Source organism: Plecotus auritus (genome assembly GCF_963455305.1).
Source record: "Plecotus auritus genome assembly, chromosome: 1".
Lineage (NCBI taxonomy): Eukaryota > Metazoa > Chordata > Mammalia > Chiroptera > Vespertilionidae > Plecotus > Plecotus auritus.
In genome coordinates, this window is record NC_137770.1 from 240,240,068 (window position 1) to 240,256,791 (window position 16,724).

Genomic DNA, 16,724 nt, shown 5'->3' on the forward strand with positions numbered 1-16,724 from the left:
TGCATTGTTATTAATCTGGGCCCAGGTATGAAATTCCAAGAGTATTCAAAATCAGAACCCTATTTTCTTTTAAATTATATGTATACCTGAGTGTCATCAAAGAGATGTATTTGTGTAGGGTGCCATCATCTCTCTGTATTCTCATCTATGTATTTATTATGAAAAGTTGACATAAGTGGAGCCATTTTAAAACAGAGCCAGAGCAGCCATTCCAGAAAAGCTGGTGAATTTCAAGTCTTCACTGTATGAGTGTAAGTGACAGGGATTCTGCTTGCTATCTGATTCACATCTTGCTCCTTGAACCTATGAGATGTTTGAACTAGAGAAATTAACCTTTGAACTGGGTCAAAGCAACAGTGTCTTATAATTGTTTGTAAAGCTAACAAGAAAGCAGACATCCTGACCACAAGGTCTATTGATAATGGACATTCTCCTGAAGACAGAATCAGTAACCAGCCATGCATAGCTAAAGAGTAACTAGGTTGGTTAACACCAATAGAAATGCCTTTTTGCTACTTGTTTAAGTATTTCCCTTCCTTTTCTCATAAAACCTTCTTGCCTTCACCCTGATATTGGGACACAATTTGGGTTTCTGTGATCAAAAATAATTGCTTATTGCTTCTTACTTTGGCTTTTTATTTTTAGGTTAACACCAAAAAGTGTGATCTCACCAGATACTGACTCTACCAATGCCTTGATCTTGGACTTTCCAGCGTCCAGAACTGTGAGAAATAAGTTTCCCTGGTTTATCAGCCATTCTGTCCATGATACTTGTGTTAAAGCAGGCAGAATGGACTCAGACAGGGAGAGAGGTTGAGAATATAAGCAGAGTGGCTAGTTAGAAGACTGTGGCAGACGTCTAAGTGAGAAATGCTGCTGGCATAGACTAGCATGGCCATAATTGATATGAAAAGAGGTAATGAGGCTATAACTAGGAGATGAAGTTGACAAGGAGTGCTGTTGGCATGAATGCAGGGCATTCTGGAAAGAAATGAAATAATAATGAACTTGACCTAAGTATATAATGTGGCCCAAGAGACTAGGTTAGATGCCTTAAGCACAGTATGAAGCCATCACAACTAATGAAACAACAAATATTCTTCAGCTTACCATCCTCATTTTTTATTTCTATTTTATGTATTTTATAATGTACCCAGTATATTAATATTGTAATACACACACACACACACACACACACACACACACACACACATATATATATATATATATATATATATATATATATATATATATATATATATATTAGAGGCCCGGTGCATGAATTCATGCATGGGTGGGGGCTGGCCAGCCTGGCCAGGGGGAGGGGACATGGGTGGTTGGCCAGCCTGCCTGCTGGTCGAACTCCTGGTAGAGGGGACAATTTGCATATTAGCTTTTTATTACATAGGATATATACTGAGTGGCCAGATTATTATGAGTTCAGAGATAATAATAATCTGGCCACTCAGTGTATATATGTATATACTCAGTTATACCTATTTGAGAGAGAATGCTTAATATTTTTTATCAATAGGTGTCCAATCAGAATGTTTTAGAAACCACTGCAAAGTGCAAGACTTTGAGCTAGTTACTAATTCTCTCTGGGGTTAAATTTGATTGTCTATAAAATAAGGAGCATGAATGTAAAGCTGACTATTTCTTAGAACTTTTCCTGCTCTGGCATTCTATGAACCTATCATTTTATGTCTTAAAAGTCACTTTCCAAAATCTATTTAAAAATGCAAGTTAGAAACGAAATATAGAGCATCAACTATGAGCCATGCCTTGGGCTAGCAACTTTGAATATAACTCAGTAAATCACAACAGACTCATGAGGAAGATATTTCTGTCCCCATTTTACAGATGAGAAAACAGAGTCAGATATCTAAACAAATGTCAGGTAAGAAAATGGACTCTGAGAGGTCCCATTGTGAAGAAATTGGGAATTTAAAACCAAGAGCTGGCTAATTTCAAATTTCTTCAAACTCTAATACATTATTATCATTCTGAAGCAGAACATAACATTTTTATTTGAGTTTTTATCTGACTTCTATGTTTATTAATAAGAAGTGGTCTGCCGGGGTTCTTGTTCCGGCATTAAGAAGGGTTCAGCAATCTGGAGAAAGGCTGTGTGTAAATTAAGTAAGAGTCCAGAGACGAAAGATAATTTTGAAAGGCATTGGGGGTCAGAGGAGCCTGGCTGAAGAAACCAAGTTTTCCTTGTCTCAGGACCCCTTGCTTTTTATTAACACAAATTGTCCTAAGGCTAGGTGGAGATATACACTTCAAAGGGTAGGGTTTCGTACAGAAGCATTGTTAGATTGGGGAATTGCCTGCGGCTGTTCAGGTGTTTGGCCAGTAGGAGGCAATAACATGTAGATTAAGATGCCCTGAGCTGTCTGGCAGTAAACAATCAATTTAATGCATCCCATCCTTTTCAGGTTTGGGGAAATGCCTTTAGCCATTCCAGCAGGCAATAACATATGTGACTCAGCCCTTGTTGAGTCTCCAAGTTACATCAACATTTTGATGAAACTCTTGCAATTATGACATGCTGGAATTGGCTTCCGGCAGTGGTCTGTTTTATTTTCCTTTGGAAGGTTCCAGGGGTCTTGCCAATTATCACTGTTAACTTCTATATTCCTAATTTCTAATACAGTGCCAGGGACATGGTGGCATTCTGTAAATATTTGTGGAAGAAAAGAGTGACTGACTGGCTAACTGACTGACTGAGGGACTGAGTGAGTGAATGAATGAATGAATGAATGACATGGCATATCCCATGCCAACTAAAAAGCCACTCTTTTATTAACAGAGAAACTCTTCTACTCTGAATTTTGATTTTGCCATAAAAAATAAATCCAATATGAGTCTTCCTTTAGATCTATATCACACTGAATACAGAACCAAAGCATGCATTTAAATCACTTATATCTAACTTTTTATGATGCCATTGAGAGTGGTGTTCTTTTTGCATTTGCAGTTAAAGGGTAGAACAGATGGTGAAAATTTAGTTTCAAGTGATGGGCCCATTAAAATAACTTATACTGTTGAGTGATTGTTCATGCTAATGGCTCCATTCATTATATTTGAGTTTGCAAGCTCCAAAATACTTAGTCGGAGAATAAGACTTCAGGAAATATTTGCTATATCAAGAGATTTGCTGGATTAGGACTGCGAACCCTCAAACTCTACCCTTGAAAGTGAGGGCTTGCTGGAGGCTTCCCTACATAGGATGCTTGTTTCATGGAGCACCTATCTTGCGAGGAACCTTTCCTGGAAGAGACCTGGTGTTAGGAAAGAAGGTTCAGGAGAAAAAGTGTCAAGCTCCCTTGAACCACATTTTTTCCTCCTTTTCTGTGTTCTATGAGACTGGGTTCGACTATAGATTTTAAGAGTTACAAAAACAACTGCAAAGACAGGATGATGGAGGAGAAACAACAAATGTCAAATCAGGGTCTGGATAAGAAACAAGCTGAGAACCAGCTGCAAGAACTCCTTATTGCCCATCTAACACCAAGGAAGTTCCCACCAGGAGCTGGGCCACATCAAGCCCTTTCTGTCTACGGTACTATCTCATATGCATACCAATTTGGTTGGCCAAATGGTGGGATGGAATGCATGCCCTGGACTAGAAACCCGGATATTGAGTTCTGGTAATAAATGGCTGTCAGCAAGTGCCAAGTGTTAGATTCTATGCCAGGGAATTCAGATGCATCAGCTAATCAATCTTCTCAACAGCTCAGTGACATAATTAATATTGTCTTTGTTTTGCAATTGACAAATGTAAGCATGCCCAAGTTGCCAAGCCACACAGTGGCAGCTCTAGGATCCCAACCAAGCCTATGTTCAAATCATTGTGTTTAGCCCACAAAGGACATGGGTGGCCTTAGAAGGCTGAGGAGTCAATGGTAAGTGAGAAGTGGCCAGGTCTTTAGGAAAAGTACAACAGAAAGAGAGAGCTATGGCAGCCAGAATCAAGGGAGGGTTTTCCAAAATGGCAGAGGCTTGGAAATACTTAGGTGCTGATGGGAGGAAGACAAAAGAAGGGAACATTGAGATAAGAGAAGGAAAGCTGAATAGGGAAGAGATAATTATAGGTGCCGTAGGGCAAGGGTGTTGAGTAGGTGAGAATGGAGAAGATAGTGCACAGGCAGAGCACATGTCCTTGCAGTGGATCATGGGAAATTTTCCTGAAGGCAAAGCTGTGAGGATAAACTAGCATGCAAGGAGGTAAGAGACATCAGTTCGAGTGACCTTCATTGTTTTTAGGAAAACAGAAGGCAAGTCTGTGAACTGAAAAGGGGATGATGACTGGGTGGGAGCTTTCAGGAGAGTGGAGAGGTTTGAAACACTGCAGAGAATTGGAAAGAAAGCTGACTTAAGAAATGCACAGGTGTTGCCAGGCAACAACGAACACCCAGGTGAGGTCAAAGAACATAAACTCAAACACGATGGCATTGGGAAACTTTACGCAATAGTGGTCAGGAGCCCGGTGGGCACTCAGGGAAGAAAGCTGATTCGTTGCTCGAGCCAAGAATGACCTGAGACTCTTCCTTCTTTCTTGGTCTCCAGCAATCATCAATCACCACATTCTGCTGAATCCAGTTCCTTAAATTTCTCTTGAAAGTGTCTGTATCTCTCCATACTTGAGGTCTTTGTCCAAGTTCAGGTTAACATCACATCTCTCCTGAATTATAGTGACAACCTCTCTTCAATTCTGACACTCTACCCTGAGTAAAATGATCACATTCAAAAATCCCTCAATTCCTTTTCTTTTCCTTGGGATAATATCTAAGCTAAACATCCCTGGGCTTACCTCTCACCAAGTCCAGTTGGCCAGCTTTCTAACCACACTGAGTTTCCTTCAGTTTCCCACAGACACCTTGCCTTTTCTTGACTCTGAGACTGTGCCTGGCCCTTTTCCCAGGAAACATCTCCCTCCAGTTCTTCAAGGTATAAACCCTTGTTTCTCTTTCAGATACCATAAGACCGTGGTTGGCAAACTGCGGCTCGCGAGCCACATGCGGCTCTTTGGCCCCTTGAGTGTGGCTCTTCCACAAAATACCATGGCCTGGGCGAGTCTATTTTGAAGAAGTGGCTTTAGAAGAAGTTGAAGTTTAAAAAATTTGGCTCTCAAAAGAAATTTCAATCGTTGTACTGTTGATATTTGGCTCTGCTGACTAATGAGTTCGCCGACCACTGCCATAGGAGACCTCATTTCTTTCAGTAAGTCCTTTCTGGCTTTCAAATCTGAATAGATGCCTTCCAATATGCTCTCATTAGCACCTCTACTTTGCCATCATAGCCTTATCACCCTTTGTCATAATAGCACATTTCCTTGTCTGTCTCCTGCCATTCTATTTTGAGCATCATGAGACAGAGGTGCTGTGTCTTGTTCACCAGTGGGTCCCAGCAACTCACACCATGCCTGCAACACAGAGCACATTCCATAAATATCTAGTGAATATCATTGAAAACCAGACCTCTAACTCCTGAATCTTTCCCACTAGACATTCCTTTTTTTTCCTGCAAAAAACTTTATTGTTTCATTTGGTCCAATGCATGGGAGAGGGCTTCAGGGTGGTTAAAAGAATGATGAGTAGTTTCAGGAAGAGGCTCAGGTAAAAGCCAGAGACACCAGGGGAATGCAGAGGGGCCTCTGAAAAGCCTCTGGGCTCCTAAGGCTCCTAGTGGTGCTAGAGGGTGAGCCTTTCAAAGAGATACTCGTCTAGCCCAGCCTGGGGGCCAGCCAGCCTGCGGATATTAGTCAGGTGGTTACCCTTTTCTTGATCAGTTTCTTGACCACTTTCTTGATCAGTTTCACCTCCTCATCCAGGAAGTGGTTCTCTGTGAAGTCACAGAGATGAGGGTCTGCACGGGTAGAACCCAGGGCACGCAGCTCCAAGAGGGCCTGGTTCAGGTTCTTCTCCAGATGAGTTCTGCCCACTCATCTTGGGAATGTTTCAGCACGTCCTGGAAGAGAATGCGCCGCCACACTTGTTCTGCAGCTTTAAGAGATGCTCAGTGCCCTCACGCTTCTTCACCAGCTTGTGGAAGAAGTGACCCACGCCCTTGAGAGCCACATCATCACGGCTGAAATAGAAGCCCAGAGAGAGGTAGGTGTGCGGGGCCCACAGATGCAGGTTGACCAGACAGTTGACTGCAGCTTCCACCTGGGTGGAATAATTCTGACAAATTTGAGAGCTCATGGTTGTTCGGCAATGAGGAGTTAAGGTAGAAAAAACACAGGTGTGTTGGCTGGTCCTGGAGGTGGTTCTGAAGGTGGTGACTGGATAAGACGTAGGAGGGTGGTAAGAGGCTGGAAGACGGGGTGTCCCTGGGTCTGTTCCATCCAAACACTGTTGAAGCAAGAGACACATCCGGGACCACCGAGGGCACTGCCCCCACTAGACATTTTTATCTGTAGCACAAAAGGTTAAAAACATGGCACGCATATATTTGTAAAAGGAGATTTATTCATGACAAGCTAATGAGCCAACCGCTTAGTATCATTAAATAGGCAGCATTCATCCCAATGGCCTGAAAAGAGTCTATTTTGATGAAGAATGTGCTGGGTTTCTTAACGTCAATGCCAAATTATCTCTTAATTAACCACAGGTACTGTCAATAAGAAAGTCCAGTGTTGATTATAAATGAGAATCAAGATAGAAGAACTGCTTCCTCTAGGATTTAAAAAGTATGCTGTAGCTATTACATAATCAAGGTAGTCTTTGAGTAATGTTTGTATAATGTCTAATCTGCTGTTAATTCTACCCAGTGTGGTTTTTCATCTCAGACATTATAATTTTTATTTCTAGAATTTTGATTTGGGTCTTTTAAAAATCTGTTCTATGTCCCTACTTCAGATGTTCAGTGTTTTCTCTAGCTTCTTAAACATGTGGAATACAGATATAACTTTTAATGTTTTGTCTGCTAATTCCATCATCTGTGTTATTTATGGATAGTTTCAGTTAATTGATATTTCTCTTAATTTTGGGTCATATTTTCTATCTACTTCCCATACCTAATAGTTTTAATTGAGTAACAATAGGGTCCAATAGGGACAGTTTTCCCCCACTATTGATGCACTCTTATTTATAAATGCCTTGGGAATTATGAGGTCTCCCACTTTGGCTATTGGGAACAAGCACCAATCCCCTCCCTATTTATGTTCTGGACACTGTTGCCTCTAATCCTTTGGGTGTTCCTTTCCCTGGTCTTGAACGATGTCCTCACGGGCATGAGGAAGCCACGGTTGGAAACTTGAACATGGACTGGATGAATTTCTAGGACTGCTCTATAACTGTGATCAGGAATGTCTTTCACTGTCTTTCTGTTGGATTCCCTGTCTGCCCCCTGCCATGTTTTCCTATTTCTTGGTTTAGTCCTCTTTTTGCTGAAATGCATCTTCCATTAGCTTTAAAAAATGTATGGAAAATAAAAAATTTTAGTTTTTTTTATTTTCTAATGCCATTCCAAATCTTGCTTTTTTACCTCAAAAGTTTAATTCTTCTCATGTTCACTGGCAGTCTAAAATTTCTTGATGATGTGTCTTACTGTGTATCTTTTTTTATTCACTGAAATGAAGATTACAGGGTGGGGGGCCCTGTGTATGAAGAGTAATGCCTTTCTATTTCGAGAAAGTTCTCTGTACTATTTATCTAATAATTTCCTCCCAATTTTTCTTCTTATTCTTTCTGGAATTCCTACTTGCCTGATATTAGATGTCGTAGATGGATCCTCTAATTTTTATTATCTCTTCTTCCTAATGTTCACTCCTGATATTTTAGTTCTAGTTTTGAAAAGATTTTCTTGTCATTTCTAGCAATCTTCCTATTTAATTTTTCATTTTTAAAATCAGTGTTATTTCTTTCTTATTGCTCCCATGTTAAGTCACCCTGTTCTTTTTCATGGATTCAATATCTTGCCTTCTATCCTTAAAGATGTTAATAATAAAATCTTTCAATGTTCTTTGCTGTCTAAAGTCTTTGTTTCTTTTGAGTTCCTTTTTCTCTGCTTTTAGCTCTGTCTCTCATGTTGGCATCTTTCTGAAAATTTTCAAGTATCGAGTGATACTTCGTATCTGAGAATGAGGCACTCAAGCATGAGTGGAGTCTCTGTGCTGGCAAGCCTCAGAGGTCATTAGAGGCAAACTGGATTTGTCACTGGGAGACCTCTACATGGTCAGGATGTCAGATCTGTAGCAGTTTTCTTTTGATTAATTTCATTTTTCCAAAGAAGAATCTTGTGATGCCTGTGTGTTGCTGATGGGGAAGGAGGATGAAATAGCTCTGGCTGATGTCAATCTAGAAGCAAGTCAGGGAGTTGGGAATACCATGTCTCAGCACTCAGTCTGAGAGTTAATACCTCTGATTTCAGTCTATAGAGTTAATACCTCTGATTTCAACTTGATGCCTCTATCTCCACTCCCTTCTCAAGGCCTGAGACAAACCCTTCAGTCCTGTAGAGGAAGCAGCGAAAGATGGGGGTTTGAGGTCTACTGTTCTGCATCAAACTTTCAATCATTTCCTGTGTTTTCTTCCTTGGTCCTCACCTTAGCCTCCAGTCCCTAGATTTTCTTGGGTTCTCTTGGGTAAACACATAATCAAGTGAAATTGGGTGCATAAGCCTTGGGGATCTAGGTGATCACTATTGAAGAGAAGATGCCTGGTTAAATGGAAACCCTGAGCAAAGGCCTGTGGCTAGAGTATGTTCATTAGAGGGAGAACAGTGGGAGAGAGGTTGGAATGAAGACATGAGTTACATAATGTGAGGGTAGTTGGGCCAAAGAAGGAGGTTTGGTTTCAGGCCCCTGAAGAGCTAACTTCCTTTTAAGAGCTTCTGCCTTCTGGTAGGACACTGGGTATGAAAAGGTCATGAGGGGAAACAGAGAGATCAATTAGGAAGGATGTTTTGAGTAAGATGGAGGCTTGGATTCTTGAGCTGGAAGTGAAGAAGGAGAAAGGCATTTCAATCAGAGACATACATACTTAGGAGATAACATTGACATTGACAGCACTTTGCTGATAGATTGGATAAGAAAGTTAAGATAAAAGGAGGAATGAGGGATGACATGTAAGATTTTATATTAGATATTGATGAGGAATTGTGGCACCATTTATTGAGATGGTAACGACAGATTGAGTGACAACGTGGAAGTGAAGATAGATTGGGATTTCAATTTACACCTGTCCACAGCATACCTGGGAAAGAGAAATACTGGTACAGAGTACAGGCACCATCTCCCTCCTGCAGATTGCCACCAAATGATGGGTCAGCCTTCCACTTACTTTGCACAGAGTGAGACCAGTGAAACCGAGCTCTCTGTGAACTCTAATAGGTGGAAACGAGTGAGGTTTAAATGAATATATTCTCCAGGCTCCTGCGGGTCACAGAGCAATCACCCACCCTGAAGTATGACCGTTTCCCCTCACATTTCTAATGCCATTTCGAGGATACCTTGCATCCAGTTCGGAGCTGCCACTTTTTCCAGCTGGATTTCTTTTCAATTCAACCCAATTTTAACCCTGATGCTCAAGTTATTTTTTCCCATTATGTCCATCAATGGAAGCAAATCATTCCATCTTGTATAAATGCAGGTATTTTCCTCTCTTCTCATTTTAGATGAAAATCTGCTTTCTTCTTTTTTTTTATCAGCAACACCATCCCTCCTGGTACCCCGCTGAGTTCCTCACAACTAGCCAGTTCTGTTCCTCATCTCCTGTGCTCTTTCCTGTTCTTCTTTGGGAACTCCTGCCGTGATGTTTTCCCACATAATCAAATTATAGGTCAAGCTCATCAAAGAGACAGCACACAGGTACATTTCTTATGAACATCTGAACTGATGCAGAAAGTAACACATTCTCTGTTTAAGTGGGAGCACTGGTAAATAATGATGTGCTTTGATAACAAAAACTGAAGTAAGGAATTGAGCTGAAAAGAATGCCAGTGAGTCGCCTGAAACTAAAAGGCTGTACAAATGGACATGGTCATCATCACCACTTTTGTGATGGTGCTTGGGTACTCTATAGCATATAAATTAGTTTTACATGCTTTATAATTCATTGATTTTCATAAATATCTAATTAGCCATTTGTCTGGGACATGAGTTACAACTGTTTCTCCTAATTTCTCCTAAAATGTAAGCTATATTGGCTGGCTGACTGGCATACTTTGTTATGCAGAGTACAGTTTCTGAGGTTGCATGGTATTTTCCTTTGTGCTTTTCCTGTAAGAGAGCATGAAGTTGGGTAAAACCCTTGTCAAAGCTGCAAGCCTCTGGGTTATGGCTGATTAGAGCTCGTGACCTTGCTAGAAAAAAAAAAAGACTGCAATTGTTCCTAATAGCACACACCAAGCAGTAGAAAGAAAAGGCACCCGGGTGTATGTTAGTTTTCTTTTTACTTACAAAATAAAAATGTGCTTTTGAGAAATGGTGTGCATACTTCTTAAAGGTGTGCACAAACTCTCAAAGGTTTGCACATTTATTTCTCTTTTACTGCAGATAATTCATTTGGATTTAAAAAAAAGCTTGGGGAAAGATGCTAATATCTTATCTCAGACTAGAGTGTCTATGATGCTTGCCCTAATACTTGAACCATGTGACCTTAGAAACCTGCCACCAGAGGAGTACATTTCAGGAACCAATTTTTCAAGAGGTGAACAAGCCCCTTTGGGAGTTGATCTGAAAGATGACAGGTAGAAAGTGACAACCTTTAAGCATGATAAATGGTTTAGATAAACCTAACACTTATACTACACCCAGGCTTAGGATCATCTTTAATCATTCTAAAATCTATCCGTGAAAGGCGTTCCTGGGTGCTTTTGAGTTCAGGGAGGTTATAACCAGGGATTTTCTGTCATCACAGTATGCCACGGGACAAATAAGCCTACAAGATATGTTTGCTGGTTGACTGACATTCTTTGTTATACAGAGTACAGTTTCTAAGGACATGGAACTTTCTTTAAGGAAGCAAAAGAAATAGTGTTTTCCTGCCCTCCAATTATCAGTATGAGACTAGCATCTTTCTATTCCCTCAAACATTGAATCACTTACACTGCTTATGTGACACAGGAGCCACAGCAAACTCTTCCAAAGACTTCTCCACCAGAGATGGTCACTGGTTCCTTCATGCCCAGGGCTTCACTGCAGCCAAAGGCAGCTGGACAAGCTGCCCACATATCACACCAGGCTTGGCTCCCAGATTCCAGGGTTCCCCCGTGGCCTTGACCAGGAGGCCTGTGCAATATTGGCAAGATACAAACGTCATCTCACTTGCCCTAACTCCCACATCTCTGGAGTTGGTGTAATTAAGACATTAAACTTTAGCATAGCTAAAAATTGACCACGGTTGCGCTATCTCAACCCTCCCATTATACAGATATGAAAACATATATGAAGGTTCAGAAAAATTAATTTTCTAAAGGCCACCTAGCTTGGGCAAGATGCATAAAGTTGACCTTCCTGAACACCAGCCAGCTAAGTTCTTCCTGCACCATGATGTCTCATTTATAAACGTCTACATGTCCAACATTAAACTTCCATCGATATTCAAAATCTGTAACATGATACCAGCAAGAAGACAGATAAAATAATTTAGCTATGAGTTGGGAGAGTAAAGTAATCAGATGCATAGTAAATAAAGTCTTACATTCAGGGAACTACCCAGTCAGTCTGGATTCTCAAACACCATAAAAACAGTTCTAAATGTTAAAAAAAAAAAAGATGTCATTCAAAAAAGGCTGATGGAAAAGAGAATGATGGCTAAGATGGCTCTGAAATAGTTGCTTCAATCTTGTCAAAATGAAGATTTCAAGGGAGGTCTTATGAATAACATGGTGCTGGAAAAATTCATTAGATATATATTACGAAAAAATATGGAAAAGGCTCTGTTATGCCTAGCAAAGTCTGGGTGGGCCTGTGGTGTGGTCCATTAAGTCCATTCACCGGAAGTACACAGTATTCCTGCTTGCTGGGCAAGAGCCTGCCAAGAAGACTATGGTATGTGCTTGCCATCCATCCACACACACTCAGGTCTCAGATGCTCAAGAGACAGTGCCCTCCACCCTGGACTGTTCTTTTCAAGTCTCTCTGACCTCCCCTGAGACTCATTCCTGAGAGCTCAGCTTCATGCTGCCTGAATCCGGTATGGTCAAGGCCCACCATCTGGTGAGGGAAAAGATGGCTTGGGTTAGAGTCTTCCAGAGCCTTGTGGGGGAGAGGGGGAAGCATCTCTAAGATCAGTAAGACTTCCGGGTGTTAATAGTGTGCTGTCTTACTGAATACTGTGAATACACTTTTCTGCTAAAGGATACTCTTCCCCTTTTCACTGAGGATGAGAAATGGAAAGAAGTAAGAAATGACAAGGATGGAGAACCTCAGCCTGCCTCCGCTGCACACGCCACCCTCCAGAACAGCTCAAGGAAGCTTTTCCCTAAGGCCTTTGGGGTTCCAGTTCTGTCCATTGCTAAGGCATTGCTTTCCTTTCAGAATTTTCTCCCTGGCGGGGCATCTGATGGAGGCCTGATCCTTCAGCCACCATGAATCTAACCGTCCATCACCTGGGAGGGAAAGGTTGGAGACATTTGTACCAGAATCCCCAAGAATCGATCTTATGCAATTCTCAGAAACTGGGTTCCCTTTGTGTAGGACCTGCTTCCTTCCCTCTGGCCAAATTGACAGAAAAGGATACAAGTGGCAGTCAAAGAGGTAAATTGTTAAGACTCTGTCTTTTGAACCACATCCCACAGTTTGACAATAAACCTGCTTATTTTTAGAATGCCAAAAGAATTGTTCCGGCTCTGCCCCTGCAGTTTCAGTAATGGCCTTGGGCTCTAAACCCTGACCTTGAAAAGAAAACGTTTGCATTTAAATGCTCAGGCGGTGTGAAGACTATTCTATCCCGGGAATTTCCAACAGGAGGCTACGAATTCAGAAGGGGCTTTTTCCTTTCTTCCGAAAGAAAGGCCTAATCCGTGGGGCTTTCAGAGAGGCAAAATGAATCTCTTAACAGTAATTGTGCATGGGTTCTAGCTGTGAACTTGCAGAAAATCTGAAATTTCACACAACCAATCCTGTTCCGGGGATTTCCCCACTGATCGCCAGGAAATAGAGCCTCTGGAAGGACTTGGAAGAAATCGGAACATACAGGCCCTTTGGCGAGCAAACTTGCTAACAAATCACCCTTAAAGTCATCCCTTCTTCTCAAACACATACAGGGTCATGCTCTGTCAGACCAGCCTGGAGTTCTGCAGAGGACTACAGGCTCGAGAAAACAGACGGTGTTTATTCCTGAGATCTTAGATCTGCCTAGAAAGGCACTCCGGTATTATTGCTTGAGTCCAGCTGGAAAAGGAAGGACTCCGAGTGGCTCAATTGCTGATTCCAGGTGGTTGGATGGTGGGCTAGGTGAAAGATTAGGTCCAGTCTGGCCCGTGGGAAAAATGGTAGTGGATGGAAGAAATAGGAGGAAGCTTTCAACTCCGCTGGGGGCGGGGGAAGAGGGTCCTCTCTAATCCTTAGGACTGTCTAAAGCTAGAATGAGCCAGATTCAAAGGCCATCATCAGCTGGTCACTGGAGATGCCCAAATGTTTTGGGGGAAACTTGGGCATCCCCTTCCTCACTGGGTGCTGGGGGTGGTGTCCTTACGATATCTTGAGAAAAAGGATTTTCTGAGACTTGCACAGGGGGAAGCGTGATTTTTATTTGCATAGAATTACATCTCTGGGTTTCCAAAGTCCCATTTTCCTTCTTAGTGCAGTCATAGGAGAAGTGTAGCTGGGGTTTCAGTGAAGCTAGAATAAGCAAAGCCAGTGTGCAGAGTCTCCATTCCGTGTTGCAGCCGGGTCCAGTTCAGCATCAGGCTAGTTGCAGTCCACTGATTCATTATGTGCAGGGGCCCAGTATCCATGCATCATTATTTAACTACGGTCCATAGTTTATAGTAGGGCTCACTCTGTGTTGTACGTTCTATGAGTTTTAACACATTTACAATGATATGGGTTCACCAGTACTGTGTCACACAGAATAATTTCACTGCCCTACAAATACCATGTGCTCCACTTATTCTAACTTTCCTGTCCTGCTCACAAACCCTTGGCAACCACTGGTGTTTGTTTTTTGTTATTTGCTGTTTCTATAATTTTGCTTTTTTAAAAAAAATGTCATAATTGGAATTATATAGTACAAAGCCTTTCGGATTGCTTTCTTTCCCTTAGCAATATGCATTTGTTTCTTCCATATCTTTTGGTGGCTTAATAGCAAATTCCTTTTAATGACTGTATAATAGTTCATTGTATGGATATACCACAGTTTATTCATTCACCTGTTGAAAATCATTTTAGTTGCTTCCAAGTTTCAGCAATAATGAATAAAGTTGCTTTAAATTTTATGGACAAGTTTGTATAGATATAAGTTTTCCATTCATTTGGATAAAAGTATCAAGGAGCATGACTGTTGAATCGTATTTTAAAAGTATGTTTAGTTTTGCAAGAAACTGCCAAAGTTTCTTCTAAAGGGTCTTTGACCATTTCCACCAACATCAAATGGGAGTTTCTGTTGCGCCCATATCTTCAGCACTTGGTGTTGTCAATGTTTCTAATAGGCTTGTTGTGGTATCTCATTGTCAATTTAAGTAATTCCTTAATAACATATGAGGTTGAGCAGTTTTTCATATGCTTATTTGTATATATTCTTTGATCAGATTTCTGCTAAGGTAGTGTGCTAATTTTTAAATCGAGTTCCTTGTTTTCTTATTTTTAAGTTTTAAAAGTTCTTTGTGAAGCTTGATTACCAGTTTTTTATTAGATAACTTACCAGTCCATAACTTATCCTTCTACTTTCTTAAGTGTCTTTTATAGAGCAGAATCTTCTAATTTTAATGAAGTTCAATTTATCAAATTTTTTCATGGATTATGCTTTTGACATTGTATCATAAGTCATTACCAAACCCAAGGTCACCTAGATTTTCTTCTATATTACCATCTAGGAGTTTTATGGTTTACACTAGAGGCCTGGTGCACAAAATTCGTGCATGGGGGGCAGGGTGTCCCTCAGCCCAGCCTGCACCCTCTCCAATCTGGGACCCCTAGAGGGATGTCCGACCGCCCATTTAGACCCAATGGGATCGGGCCTAAATGGGCAGTCGGACATCCCTCTCACAATCCAGGACTGCTGGCTCCCAACCGCTCGCCTGCCTCTGCCTGATTGCCCCTAACTGCTTCTGCCTGCCAGCCTGATCACCCCCTAACCACTCCACTGCCAGCCTGATCAACACCTAACTGCTCCCTGGCCAGCCCGATTGCCCCTAACTGCCCTCCCCTGCCGGCCTGGTCACCCCTAACTGCCCTCCCCTGCCAGTATGGTTGCCCCTAACTGTCATCCCCGTCACCCCTAACTGCCCTCCCCTGCTAGCCTGGTCCCCCCCAACTGCCCTCCCCTGCTCTCCTGGTCCCCCCCAACTGCCCTCCCCTGCAGGCCTGGTCCCCCCCAGCTGTCCCCCCCTGCTGGCCTGGTCTCCTCCAACTGCCCTCCCTTGCAGGCCTGGGTCCCCCTCAACTGCCCTCCCTTGCCGGCCTGGTCACCCCCAACTTCCCTCCCCTGCAGGCTATCTTTGTAGCGGCCATCTTGTGTCCACATGGAGGCAGCCATCTTTGACCACATGGGGGCGGCCAGCTTGTGTCTTGGAGTGACGGTCAATTTGCATATTATTCTTTTATTAGATAGGATTTTATATTTAGGTCTGTGATTCATTTGAGTATTTTATCTTCTCTTTTAGGGGTTGCCAGAGATTGTGATATACATTTACAATTACCGTAATCTAAATCCACTTTCACATAGCACTATACCACTTCATGGGTAGTGCATAGAGCTCATAGCAGAATACTATCACATTCCTTATGATAGTGCTGTCATTCATCTCACTTATCCATATGCTATCATCACCCAATACATTATTCTTATGATTGTTTTAAGCAGGCAGTTATCTTTTAGATTGATTAAGAATGATAAATATAAAAGATTTTATTTCACCTCCATATTCCTTCTCCATTACTCTTTATGTATATCAAAGTTTCTGACCTGTATCATTTTCCTTATCCCTGAAGAACATCTTTTAAAATTTCTTACAAGGAGGTCTGCTGATGTTAAATTTTTTCAGTTTTTATCTGAATAAGTCTTTATTCCTCCTTCACTGGTGGAGGATAATTTTGCTGGATATATAATTCTAAGTTGGTGAGTTTGAGGGGAACACTTTAAATATTTTACTACTCTTTCTTCTTCTTTGAATGGTTTCTGATGAGAAGTCTGATGTAATTCTTATCCTTACCCCTTCTATGGGTAAGTTGCTCTCTTTCCTTAACTTCTTTCAAGATTTTCTCTATGTGTTTGGTTTTCTGCAGTTTAAATATGATATACCCAGATGTTTATTTTTTTGGTACTTATCTTTCTTGGTGTTCCCTACGCTTCCTGGATCTATGGTTTGATGACTGTCATTAATTTTGAATAATTCTTGGCTATTATTGTTTCAAATATTTCTTCTGATCTGTTCTCTCTTTCTTATCTTTCTTATATTTTTATTATATAGATGTTACACCATTTTTATATTGCCCCACAGTTCTTTAATGTTGGTTTTTTGTTCTTTTACTTTTTACATTTTATTTTTTGGAGTTTTTATTTACCTACTTTTCAGTTCACTGGTTTTTTCCTTGGTCATGTCTAGTC

The 16,724-nt window shown here is 41.3% G+C and overlaps 1 pseudogene across 1 annotated transcript; it reads right to left on the reverse strand.

The window, feature by feature from the left end:
• Positions 1-5,699: 5,699 nt before the first annotated feature.
• On the reverse strand, positions 5,700-6,212 carry LOC308250508 (ferritin light chain-like; annotated as a pseudogene). The gene has a single exon. The product of its transcript is annotated as a ferritin light chain-like (transcript).
• Between the last annotated feature and the right edge of the window lie 10,512 nt (positions 6,213-16,724).